This window comes from Natrix helvetica (genome assembly GCF_964273705.1).
Source record: "Natrix helvetica genome assembly, chromosome: 4".
Classification (NCBI taxonomy): Eukaryota; Metazoa; Chordata; class Lepidosauria; order Squamata; family Natricidae; genus Natrix; species Natrix helvetica.
This window is the reverse complement of record NC_138550.1, coordinates 83676793-83690766: the sequence shown is the minus strand read 5'-3', so window position 1 is coordinate 83690766 and position 13974 is coordinate 83676793.

Genomic DNA, 13974 nt, shown 5'->3' with positions numbered 1-13974 from the left:
CTTTGAGCTCTAAGCATAGCACTTATAAGCAGTATCCTGAATGACAGGAAGCAAGCTTCCTATAATTTCCTCAGCTGTCCTTACCTCTCTCTGAATGGATCTTCTCTCTGAGGCGCTGCGGCCACCAAACCAAACAGTGATGTAGTTTGTTAAAACGCTCTCAATTGTGTCTTTGTAAAAAAAGTGGTCAGGACAGAAGGAGAAAGATGCGCTCTCCTCTTCTGTCAGAGTCCGGCAGTAATTTCCATAGCAGAGGTCTAAAACAAAGCAAAAATTATGAACAGACCACTAGATACATCACCTTTCTGAACTATAACCCATTTCAATAATCCCATTCAACATTAAATTTTATTGTATATATTGTACAAGGTTTATTAAGTATTGGTGAGCTGGGAGAGAGGAATTGAACAGAGAAACATCACACTTTGACTGCAGAGAAATGGACTAGCTATTAATGCAAGCCATATAGTTTTGAAAATCTTATATTTTCAGTTGGCATGACTTATATTACAATATTTCACATCCATCTTCCCCAACTTTGGCCATGATGACTGAGAATTCTTGGCATACAAACCCTAATGCATCTGAACAGAGCTAGAGGATGAAGAAAAATGCTTTATATAAACACTTCTTCATCCTTTTCAACACCAGCTACTGATTTTTAAAAAACCACTTTCTTTTTTTAAAAAAAAATTAAATGTGAGTGTCTCATGCTTAAATTTCTTATATTGCCTAGTTCAATAGACAGTGGTTTATATGTTTTCATTCATGCACATACAGCTATATAAAAGAGCAAACAACTGTTTATTTGTCATGTGAGCAGAAACAATTTATATCTTTTCACACATGAAGATAACTAAATCAAATATATGTATTAAAATCAAACATTCCATTGAAAATGTCTTCTACTAGCAAGTGATGTGTTGAATAGGTGATAGCACAAAATTGGCTATTTTGCTAGAAATACATAGTGATCTGATTTATCTAATAAAGGACTAGAATCAATAGAAGCAGAGAGGCATGGTACCTCAGTGGCTTAATGATGCTGGAGATGGTCTCAGCTCCGGTGGTTCACGCTCTAGCTACTGCATGGCTAGGTGAGCTCCTGTCACTTGCCTCAGCTTCTGTCCACCTAACAATTCAAAAGCATGTTCTATGTAAGTTGATAGATTATCACTTTGGTGGGGAGATGTGATGGTGTTCTGTGCAGGCAGGCAGATCCCTGATGGCTCTGAATCTTCCCAGTTGTAGTGCCCACTTGCAAGGCAGGGGTGCGACCTTCGGTGACACTGCAGGAATAACTGTTCATCTTTCTCTCTGTGGTGCACCTTGGGAAGCATTGCAAGCATGTTCTGAACCAGCTCCCAAAACACAACAAACCCTCTGATAAGAACTCAAAATATTCCTTTATTAGGAATGCTGGCAGTCCTGACAAAGAGGTTCTCTCACAGACTAGCAAGTCTGTTTGGTCAGAAAACGAATAATTGTCTGCCACACCTTTTCATCTCTGCCCCTTGCCTTTTATCCCCAGAGCTAGATGGGGCCTCACTAGCAGCGGTGGCTCTTCCTTCCTCAGAAGAGGCCCATGGCTTTCCGTTGCTCTCCTCTTCTCTGCCTTCTTTGCAACTGTGCATCAGGCACTGGACCTAGCTGTTCCTCCTCTTCTTCATCAACCACCTCCAGACGTGGGGGCTGTTGACTCTCCATCTGAGGGCTGACAGTTGGCCCAGGCTCCACCTCTTTCTCTCTCTCTCTCTCTCTGCCAGCTCCATTCGTCTTCCCCCACAGAGCTCTCAGGTTGCCCTAATGCTGACCCTGACTCCCAACCTCCTCCTCTGATTTGGCTGCTGGAGGGGCCAGTGACTGACAGGCCACAACAGCTAGTATATTGACAAGCCAAACTATTATTCTTCAATAGCATTGTGGTCTCCTGGCTATTATAACAATGTCATACACTAATAATAATTATAATCAATAGAAGCAAATATATTATGTAGCTTAGTGTTGAATTTTGGAGCTCTTGGTGATCCTGAGCTTAGTTTTTTGCTTGCAGACATTTTATTACCCAACTAGTGCTGGTCCGTGTGAGGTTTGTTTCCTGTTTATACACTGGGAGCAAAACTTTCACTCACTAGCTGATTTATGATTGATCTTACCTAGTCAGGTAATTAAATTTTCTCAAGCAAACAATCAAGATGAAAGAACATCAATGATTCCAATCTTTTGGTTTAGGGGGACCAACACCCCTTAAAATTCAGTCTGCCTGGAAAAATCTGCAAACTGGGTAATGTCCATACAGCATAAACATTGTGATAATTATTCACAATTTCTACCTTTCCCAACTTGCAAGGCAAAGCCATTGTGAAAAAGGAATATTTTGACATTTGCCTGACAATAGTGTCAAAGCCAAAATATTATGGTGGGTCACGATAAAAAGGCAGGAATGCTTCAACATAACATTTATTAATTTATTTTGTTTATTTATTAAATTTATATGCCATCCAACTCACTGTGTTTAATACCACCACCTTGAGAAATCCACAGAGGGAATACAAAGTGACATTGAAGCCACTGTGTGAATTTTTATTTCAGTAGAAAGCAACAACTTTAAACATCACAGATTGTAAACAGAGCCTGAGCTATTGAAAGTTTATCATGCCTACCGTTAACCAGCTGAGCTTACTTAAAATCTTAAAAACTGCTGTGAGAAATCATTTAGCCACTATGGGCATTAAACAAAGATGCTGGTCCTCTCAAAAAAAATTCTTTTTTTTAAATTGATAAAGGAGCTGATAATATTTATGAGGCTCTGCACATCCTTTCATGAATTCTGTAATAAGATATATTTTCCTAACAGTTGCTTTGATACCTTTGATTTTCTTCAGATAGAGGGATACAGCCACTCTTAGAGATACAATAATACAATACAATACAATAGTAGAGTTGGAAGGGACCTTGGAGGTCTTCTAGTCCAACCCCCTGCCTAGGCAGGAAACCCTATACCGTTTCAGACAAATAGCTATCCAACATCTTCTTAAAGACTTCCAGTGTTGGGGCATTCACAACTTCTGGAGGCAAGCTGTTCCACTGATTAATTGTTCTCACTGTCAGGAAATTTCTCCTCAGTTCTAAGTTGCTTCTCTCCTTGATTAGTTTCCACCCATTGCTTCTTGTTCTACCCTCAGGTGCTTTGGAGAATAGTTTGACTCCCTCTTCTTTGTGGCAACCTCTGAGATATTGGAATAATGCTATCATGTCTCCCCTAGTCCTTCTTTCTCTTAAGCTAAACATACCCAGTTCCTGCAACCGTTCTTCATATGTTTTAGTCTCCAGTCCCCTAATCATCTTTGTTGCTCTTCTCTGCACTCTTTCTAGAGTCTCCACATCTTTTTTACATCGTGGCGACCAGAACTGAATGCAGTTTGATCTGAATGCAGATCAAACAGACAATTCAAAGCATTAACTGTTAAGAAGGAAGTTTTCATTATATAACTTTTAAATTTCAATGAAACTTTCTTGCCAGCAAACAAGCAAGCAAGAGAGCACCAAAGACTCCACATTATATGTTTGCTAAATGAAATGATTGCAAGTACATTGATTGGGTTAAACGTAGCTCACAAATATCACTGCTTCTGTGTTTGTTTGTTTGTTTGTTTGTTTGTTCAACAGCATCAGCTTTTGTGTGATACCCTGAACTGCCAGCTAACCATCCAAATTTTACTTAGTATTTTGTACAAATCAGAAGAGTGTTTAGCTTATGGTTTTTTGTATAATAAAGTATGCTTATTTACATTCACCCATCTGCATTGCATACATTTTAACTGAACATATGCAGCTTCTTCTGTGCTTAAGGAAAGTCTCACACCTCAAAAGGCCACAAACAAATCTTTGAAAAGCAGTAATTTGTTTAATAAAGAAGTAGAACAAGTTGAAAATGTTCATTGGGAGAATTTGAAGTGCACATGAAACTGAGGAGATATTACTAGATTAGAGGAATTAAACTCATAGGCAACATTAAGACAACTGCACCTAAGATGCACAAATGCCAATGGCAGAAAAGAAATGGCAACATCTAGTGGTCATCTGGAGCCCAAATAGGCTAGCTAATTCTAATCTAATAAACACCAATAAGCATGAATATATGGACTTCCCAAATCTGGATGGCCATTCCATGCCAGCATAGAGACATATACAACAGTAATGTATTTATTTTTGCCATCTCGCCTGCATTTCTGCAGCCTATATAGTCTGGCAAGATACATCAGGATTGAAGTGAGTATCTGTAAGGGAGATTGACCAGAAAAGTATTTGTGTGTGATTGAGTACTTTGGAGAGAGTTCAGGAAAAGAGAGCAGCAAGTTTAACAATTGCTCAGCCCTCAGAGAGAGATGAACAAATCGAAAGCTAAAAGTGGTCTGAAGTAGAATTGAAAACAATTTCTAAGTGAACAAGTTGAAGATAAATTGTAGGTCAATGAGAATTTGTAGAGACTGAATTTGTAGCTGTTACTTGAAGCCTACTCCTATGGTTTTTATTTTTAGCTAACATCTACATTTTTCCAAGTATTAACAAAGAGTGGAGAAGTATACAACAATACAACCCACAAAAGATGCTTGAATAGGCTCACATCTACCCACCCATCCTTTTTTAAACATGTATGGCTGTGTTTCAATGATGGAGGGACTTTTCCTATCTTTAACAAAACATGTGGAGATTTCCTAACAATCTGGTTGGGCAAACCTAGAAATGTGTAAATTAAGTAAGTCCTGATGATGTCTCCAACTCAGAATACTGTATGTATTAAAGATAATCAGACATATAGGACTGGATGCACACTGAACATTAATCTAAGCTTATTTGCTTTGGACTTGCCTCTTCTTTCTTGACATGGCGGTTCAGTGGCTAAGATGATGAGCTTGTCAATCAGAAGGTCAGCAGTTCAGCGGTTCGAATCCCTAGTGCCAGGTAATGGAGTGAACTCCCGTTACTTGTCACAGCTTCTGCCAACCTAGCAATTTGAAAGCATGAATACATGCAAGTAGAAAAATAGGAACCACTTTGATGGGAAGGTAACAGTGCTCCATGCACATTCACTGTTTGGTCATGCCAGCCACATGACCACGGAGATATCTTTGGACAGCACTGGCTCTTTGGCTTTGAAACGGTGATGAGCACCACCCCCTAGAGTCAGAAACGACTAGCACATGTGTGTGTGGGAACCTTTACCTTTACCTTCTTTCTTAGCTCAGGCCAGCCCAAAAGACTCATATGTCCTCCCATCCAGATCCTATTTAATCAATCCTTTAAAACCTGGTTCTTCTCCCAGAATTTGGGTTAGAGTAATCATTAGAACCTTTGTAGGGGGTTTGTTTTGAGAATGTTGATGTTCTTTTTCCAGATATTTATTTTACCAGATCTTTCAATTATTCCATTTGTAATCAACTTTGGTTGTATTGTAGAAGAGTCCAGGGTAGTCTATAAATTTAATAAATAAATAAAAATGCTACCCACCACATTAGACGTCAACTTCCTGCTCTCTTTGATGATTCATCCCTGTCTGAAATGTTCAAACGAAGAATTTATATTCTGATAAATCCTATTTGGGCAATGTCTATCATGATTTCCTAAATGTGCCATAGTTTCTTCAAATCTGCAGCAGTAAATATCTTAATATCAGCGCTTTTCAGCAAAAGTGATTATCCAGATGGTGGAGACATTTAAAGGCCAACTCTTCTCCCATTATAGCTCCCACATCCCTGGAAAACTTGCATGTCAAGGTAAAATACCTTACTTTGATGTCACAGGTATCATTTTAGTTTAACATCAATATTAAATCTCTTAATTTATGCACAGTTTTCTGTATAATGTCTATACTAAATTGTAATATGTTCTTTTCAGTAGATACTTTAAAATATGTTCACCCATAGTAAGATGAAAGAAAAATAACCCAGCCAGATGGTTCAAAAGAACTTTAAAAAAAAGAAGCAGCGAAAGGAGACAAAAATGGAATTACAGTATTAATCAAAGGCAAGTATCCACATAAACAGGAATGAGCCAAGGATTAAAGATCGCCCTAAACATTGTCTCATAGCTATATCAGATCTTTTTCAGAACAAAAGCCAATGAATGCTTGGGAAAGTAAAATTATAGTCCCTATAATACCAAAGTGTATTATCTAATGAAGACAATGAGAAAGAGAAAAATAGATGGAAGCTAATATATAGAAAGTGATGGTTTTGACAAGCACTTGGTAATTGCAAGAGGTTCAGTGTGGAGTTGTAAAATGTAAAATGTAATCTTCTTCAGGACTTTACATTTGGATTCAGTAGCCAAGTCGGTCCTCAGTACCTGTAAGAATCTAAGTTTGGGATATATTAAGGATCATCATTTCCTATAGAAACAACTTGTATATAATTTGTTCTGAAGAAACTTATGACATTTGGCATCTAATGATTAGAACATTTAGCAGAATATTTTCCAATCATTGTCCAAATGCATGTGTGGTCTATGCAAAAAGCAGAGAATGGCCCAATTATGATTGCCAAGTGCCATTCCAAAATAAAACATTTCAACTATTTTGCCAATGTATCTTATGAACAGCGTACCTCATCCTTGTAACAGTTTAAAAACTAAGTAATTTTTTTAAAGAAATCATACACAGAACTCTTACAAAAGGATCTCTCTAAAATTGCTGAGTAGGAGAAAGAACTGAAGGCAGTGAGATGATATCACTATGTTTGGTGTCTAGAGTGCCATTTTGGGTTTGCAGTTTGGAGCATCTCATTCACAGCAAATTATTAAGTATACTGATATATGCTCTATTGGTCATGAGATAGCAATAGCATTAGACTTATATACCACTTCCCAGTGCTTTATAGCCCTCTCTAAGCAGTTCACAGAGTCAGCATACTGCCCCCAACAATCTGGGATCTCAGCTGCATGAAGGGTCTATGACCATTTTTTGCAGCCAACTTGCCATGGTCAACTTGCAATGGCCAACTTGCTGCGGGACAACTCACCACAGCCAACTCGCCACAGGACAACTTGTTGTGAGACAAGAGTTACACTAATATCAAATTAATGATAGAATAGAATCATTAAAGAAACGAAGGAAAAGGACGGAAATGTGAATGACAAAAATTAACATTTTTATATTTATTTTAAATAATTAATTTGAATTTTTAAATTGTCCTGCAATGAGTTGTTCCACAGCAAATTGTCAGTGATGAGTTGTCCCATTTTGTGCTAGGAATACTCAGTTTTCAACCCAAAGAAACTGACTCTTATGTCAGTTATCATGTCTGCATTGATCACCAACGTTACACAATGAATGTCTACAGCCTTTCTCCAGAAACACTGAGATTCATATAGTGAAAATATAGTGCAAATAATAGTAGTGATAATAGTTTTGATAATAATAGTTGTATTGTGATTGAAAGACAATCTAAAGGATATTGCAAACATACTCCTGTCACTTGAACAGGATATTAAAATGATATAATATATTTTACAGCTACTGAGTATTTCATGCACTAGAAGTGCAGTGGCTCTGTCAACTGCCTTCTGTGTATTTTCCCCCACCCCGATCTGGAAATTGATCCTGCCAAAGGGTTCAAATGTTCAGTCCAGAAAGCTGAAACTTAAACACAAGAGGAGAAAGAAAGCTAGTTACTATGGGGACCAAAAACTTGGCAGCACATTACAGATCTTCAGACAGAATAATAGAGATTTGGGAAAGGGGAGTGATACCTCTGAATGTGGGTGAAACTAATAAATAGATAAGAGGAGAATTCAAAACCTCTCTTGAAACCAAAACAAACCAGGAAGAAGAGTGTTGCACAGGGCGTCAACTCCTATCCATCTCAGTTAAAGCAGATCAGAGTCAGTCTCTCTTTCTCTCCCCCACTCTCTCCCTCTCTCTCCCTTTCTTCCCCTCTCCCCCTCTGCCCCCCTCTCTCTTCCCCCCTACCTCCTCCCATAGCTCCTTCAATAATTGAACTTAATTCATTCCCTCCTGTAATGATCTGCATTAGGGAGGATAGGGAAAAATGACAAAGAAAATCAATACAATGTGAATGATTGGCTGAAAGTTAACAAAAAAGCCAGTGAGATTTTCTGTCCTCTAATATTGAGCATTGTTTTATAGGAAGTTGAGGGGTCCCAAGAAAACGCCCTTCCCATCAAAGTAAGAAAAACAGCATTCTGATCCAATGAAAGATTCATTTCTTTGGAAAATTCATGCAAGATCACAATGGACATAGAAAGGGGACAGAGTTTGAGCTGTGTCAGGGTGATGCTGAACCACTGGAGAATCAGGCAAATGGCAAACCCTGCATTGTGTCACAAGCTCCACATCGTGTGTGTGTGTGTGTGTGTGTGTGTGTGTGTGTGTGTGTGTGATTATCAGGCATGCAGAAAAGAGATGGAGCATGTGGAAGGATGGTGTAACATTGTTTTCCCCATATTGATGAAAGAATTGGATTATGGAAACAAATAGTTGCTCACAGACTGACAACTCCACAACCCTATAGCTTTTCTAGGAGATTAAAACAGAAACTGCAACTTTAACACTCAACATTACTAAATAAATATAATTTAATATTAATCCCTACCGACCAAGAGCTTTAATCTAGTCTCTGCTGCAGGTTCTCCTATTTTGTAAACATAATGCAGAGTTTTCTGGAATCACATGATAGAAACCACAGGCAATTATGACATCAAAGTCATATGGTAATATTTTGCCTAGCAACTCAGAATACAGGGCCAACTAGGGTTAAATAGGTCACTAACTTGTTTCTATGATTGAAAGTAACAACAATATGGATTTCCTCCCCCTGCCATGTTTCCTTGTTTGAATTGTTTTTTTACTTCATCCAAGACAGAGTTGTGTGTTGTATGCTGAGAGCATTAATATATTATGTTGAGTAATATATCTATATGAGCATGAAAAGAAATTTGTTTATATAGTGTTCAGTTGCTTATTTCCACAGAACTGAGCTGTGTTATTTCTCCACTCAATTTGGCAACATACAGTCTCTTTAGCAACAACCAAGAGATGCAAAAAATGCTGAAAAAACCACAAGTTTTGTCCCTTTCGGAGTGGAGTGACCAGCTCCAAAAGGTTTGTCCCATAGCCCAAAAAACGTTGGAGGCTGCTCATCGAGCACACAAGAAACAGGCTGACAAGAAGAGGGTGAAAGAAAGGGAGTACAAGGTTGGAGATCAAGTTTTTCTGTCTACCAAATTTCTCCAAACTACCCAAAAGTCGAAGAAATTAGGGCCTAAGTATGTTGGTCTGTTTCCTATTGTGAAGATCATTAATCCTGTTTCTGTACGGTTGGAATTGCCAAAGTATCTTAACCGCATTTACCCCGTATTTCATGTTAACCTGTTGAAACCAGTGCACACCTCTTCTTTTCGAACACCCGTACCACTGCCTCCTGCCCCTCTTCTCATCGAAAGAGAGCAACATTTTGAGATCAAAGAAATTTTGGATTCCAGGAGACGTAGGAATCAGATTCAGTATCTGGTCTCCTGGAAACATTTTCCCCCACCCCAAGCTGAATGGGTTGATAAGTTCCATGTTAGAGCTCCTAGGCTTTTGCGGAGATTCTACTCTGCCTATCCCGATAAGCCCTAACTCGTATTGCCATACTTATGTCTAATCTGTCTTGTTCCTATTTTCTTTCTACCTTTTCCAGGGGTGATGTCCTTTCCTGACGGAGGGCCGGATGTCAGCCTCTGCTTTGCTGCTCGCTTTCAGCTGCCATTGAAACAGGGAGGAGGGGAGATAAATGGTATTTGGGAGGGGAATCTTGAGCACAGGAGTGAATGAAGAAGGGAGTCATTTTCTCACCATCTACTGCACATGCTGCAGATATGGAATTGCCGCCAAGGCCAACCATCTGGCATACCATCCTGATGATGGGTTTTGAAAGTGCAGCCCACATGACACCTGTGGGCTGTGGGGCTTGGACTGGGGGTTGGGATCACTAGGGGGTGGGAGCTGGGTCACATATTAATATCTATGATTGCGCGCGCTTTTGCCTCAGATCTTGCTGTGCTAGCTGCTATCTACTCATAACCAGTAAAAGTACTCTTAATTCTGAAAAATGGACTTGAGTAGTTTCTTTCTTGGTTACTGATGGAGGCTGCACTAAAGAATTAAAGATGCAGCAAGCCCAGACAATAATCCAAGAAATTATAAATACGAACACAGAAGCTGTGGGGCGAGCAAGACCGAAGGTGAAATCCCAGCAAGATTTCCAGGCAGCTCTTAGAAAGCTTCAGGAAACTGAAGATGACAATTAAATTTCTAACCTGGAATGTTAATGGTTTAAATTCACCATACAAAAGGAAAAAAATATTTCACTATCTGAAACAATTTAAAAATGATGTAATTTGTTTGCAAGAAACACATATTAGAACACAGGATCAGAAATACTTGATGAATGCAAGATTGGGACCATACTTGGTGGCATCTGCTCCAGAGAAGAAAAATGGTATAGTTATATACTTAAGAAAAGATTTAAAGGCTGAATTAATCAAAGCAGATCCTCAAGGAAGATATATTGCAATCAAACTACTAATAGAAGGAAAGAAAACACTCTTAACAGGAGTATATGCTCCCAATCAACAACAAGAAATTTTTTACAAGTTGCTTCATACTAAATTAACACAATGGGATTATAGATCGTGTGTACTATTGGGTGACTGGAACAGAGTATTGGACACCATCAAAGACAAGAAGAGAGTACTGCAAAATAGTCAAACACGAACAAGACTCCCTAAATCCTTTTTTGAGTTGATGGATGATATGGAACTGAGAGACATTTGGAGAGAATGGAATGTTAAAGAACGGAACTTTACATTTTTTTCCGATAGGCATCAATCCTTTTCCAGAATTGACTTCATACTAATTACAAATTAAGTACATATTAACACATCTGCTGACCACAGCTAGAATAGCATTTGCCCAATGCTGGAAACAAAATAATATCTCCTTGGATGAATTAGTGATACAACATTTTTTGGATTGTGCAGAGACGGAAAAATTAACACTAAAATTAAAAGACAAAGAAGAGCCAGAATATTATGAAATTTGGAACAATTGGTAGAAGTGGCTGCAAAATGAATAAAATTAATTAAGCCAAAAAACGATGATAGATAGATAGATAGATAGATAGATAGATAGATAGATAGATAGATAGATAGATAGATAGATATAGAGAGAACTGTGTATAAAGGTTTATAAACATAGAAACGAAATAATATTTACACGTACAGGTATGATGACATAATAATGTTGATCCTGGGAGGTGACACGAGGCTGGCTTCTGGGCCTGGTGAATGCTTCATTGGGTGAGGGATCCTTACCAACTGCCTTGAAAGAGGCGGTGGTGAGGCCCTTACTCAAGAGGCCTTCACTGGACCCAATGGAGCTGGCTAATTATCGTCCAGTCTCCAACCTTCCTTTTTTAGCGAAGGTTGTTGAGAATGTGGTGGCGCAGCAATTTCCACGACACCTTGACGAATCCGAATATCTAGACCCACGCCAGTCCGGCTTCCGACCCGGACACAGCACAGAGACAGCCTTGGTCGCGCTGGTTGATGATCTCTGGAGGGCCAGAGATAGAGGTTGCTCCTCTATCCTGGTCCTATTAGATCTCTCAGCGGCTTTTGATACCATCGACCATGGTATCCTATTGCGCCGGCTGGAGGGGATGGGAGTCGGAGGCACCGTTTTACGGTGGTTCGGCTCCTACCTCTCCGACCGGTCGCAATGTGTGTTGACAGGGGGGCAGAGGTCGACCCTGAGGTCACTCACTTGTGGGGTGCCGCAGGGATCGGTCCTTTCGCCCCTCCTGTTCAACGCATATGTGAAGCCGCTGGGGGAGATCATCCGTGGTTTTGGGGTTGAATACCATCTGTACACTGATGATACTCAGCTGTACGTTTCAACCCCAAACCACCCCAGTGAGGCTGTCGAAGTGATGTCCCGGTGTTTGGAAGCCGTCGGGGTCTGGATGGGGGACAACAGACTCAAACTCAACCCCTCCAAGACTGAGTGGCTGTGGCTACCGGCACCTCGGTTCAGTCAGCTGATTCCAGCGCTGGCCATAGGGGGCGAACAGCTGCCCTCTGTGGAACGGGCGCACAATTTGGGCGTCCTCCTAGATGCCCGGCTGTCAATGCATGACCATGTGGCAGCCGTGGCAAGGGGGGCGTTCCACCAGGTTCGCCTGGTGCGCCAATTGCGCCCCCTCCTGGACCGAGATGCCCTACGCACGGTCACTCATGCACTGGTGACGTCTCGCCTGGACTACTGTAATGCTCTCTACATGGGGCTTCCCTTGGGATGCGCCCGAAGACTGCAGCTAGTCCAGAATGCAGCCGCGCAGGCAGTCATGGGGAGTACCAGGTACTCCCATGTAACACCGCTCCTGCGCGAGCTGCACTGGCTGCCTGTGGTCTTTCGGGTGCGTTTCTAGGTTTTGACCACCATCTTTAAAGCGCTCCATGGCATAGGGCCCAGTTACCTGCGGGATCGCGTCCTCCCACATACATCCCAGCGGCCAATTCGCTCTCACAGGGAGGGGCTTCTCCTGGTGCCGTCCGCTAGGCAATGCCAGCGGGCGACGCCAAGGAGTAGGGCCTTCTCTGTGATGGGCCCAACCCTCTGGAATGACCTCCCCCCCCCGACATTAGAACCACCACCGACTTCCGCTGCTTCCGGCAGAAACTAAAGACTCACCTGTTCCGACTGGCTGGCCTGGCATAATTTCAACGCCTATCTCCTGGCATTTATATTTTTACTGGTTTTTAAGGGGATTATTCTGTAGACTTAATTTTATTGGGTATTGGGATTTTAATGTCTGTTTATTTTAATTATTTATTAGCAATACAGTCCTGCACATCTTTTATCCTCCTCTTATCCATCTATTTTATATTTGTATATATATATTGTCCATTTAGTAATCTTAATTGTTTTAATTTTGTTCTTTGACATGGACTGTACACCGCCCCGAGTCCCTTTCGGGAGAGGGGGCGGTCTATAAGCGCTAATAAATTCAAATTCAAATTCAAATTGATATAATGACTGTAAGGTGTTGTAGAAGGGAAATAATAATAATTCAAAAATTCAAAAAACAACAACCAAAAGTTTTCTGTGTGGTCTAAAAATTCTATCCTTATTTAATGAATTCTGCAGAATGTAGTATTATGTTAAGAGAAATATAATTATACAAATACAGTATTTGTAGAACTGTATTCCATAAATGGTTTCCAGGTTGAATTAAATTATGTGTCAGATTTGTTTTCCAAATACAGAGTTATTTTTAGCATTGATGCTTCCACAATTTAATTTGTCATTTTTCTAAAGAGGGAATTATATGTGTTTCCAATGAAAGACATAAAATGAAAAAGAAAGAAAAGTTCTGTATGAAGGTTTCCTTTCTGTGTAACAAGAAATAAAACAGCAATTAAATACCCTGTAATTCCATCTAAGTGTGGCTTATTCTATAGGTAGACCTTACTTAACAACAGCTCATTTTTCAACCATTCAAATTTACTACTGCCACAGAATGGATGTTTTGCGACCTGCAAAGTACCCCCCATCCATTGTAAATAGCTATGCCACCCCCAAACATAAGATAGCATGTCAGACAGGTCAGATTTATGACCCTTTGTGATGTTCCACAGTCATATGACTGTGATTCACAATGTTTTTGTCACTTTCCAGCAACAAAATGCCCTGTCAACCCTGAACTGAACCTGGCAGAAGCCATTTTCCTGGTTCAATATTGCCACACTGTATGGGAGTGGGGAGGAGGTTGGAATGTATTACTAGACACAACATAGAGCTTTCTCATGAAAACCAAGGTTATCTCCTGGGCGATAGAGGAAGGAGGAGACAAATACCTGAGAAGCCCATCATTTAACCTAATTGGCCAACGTGATTAATGACACTGGGGG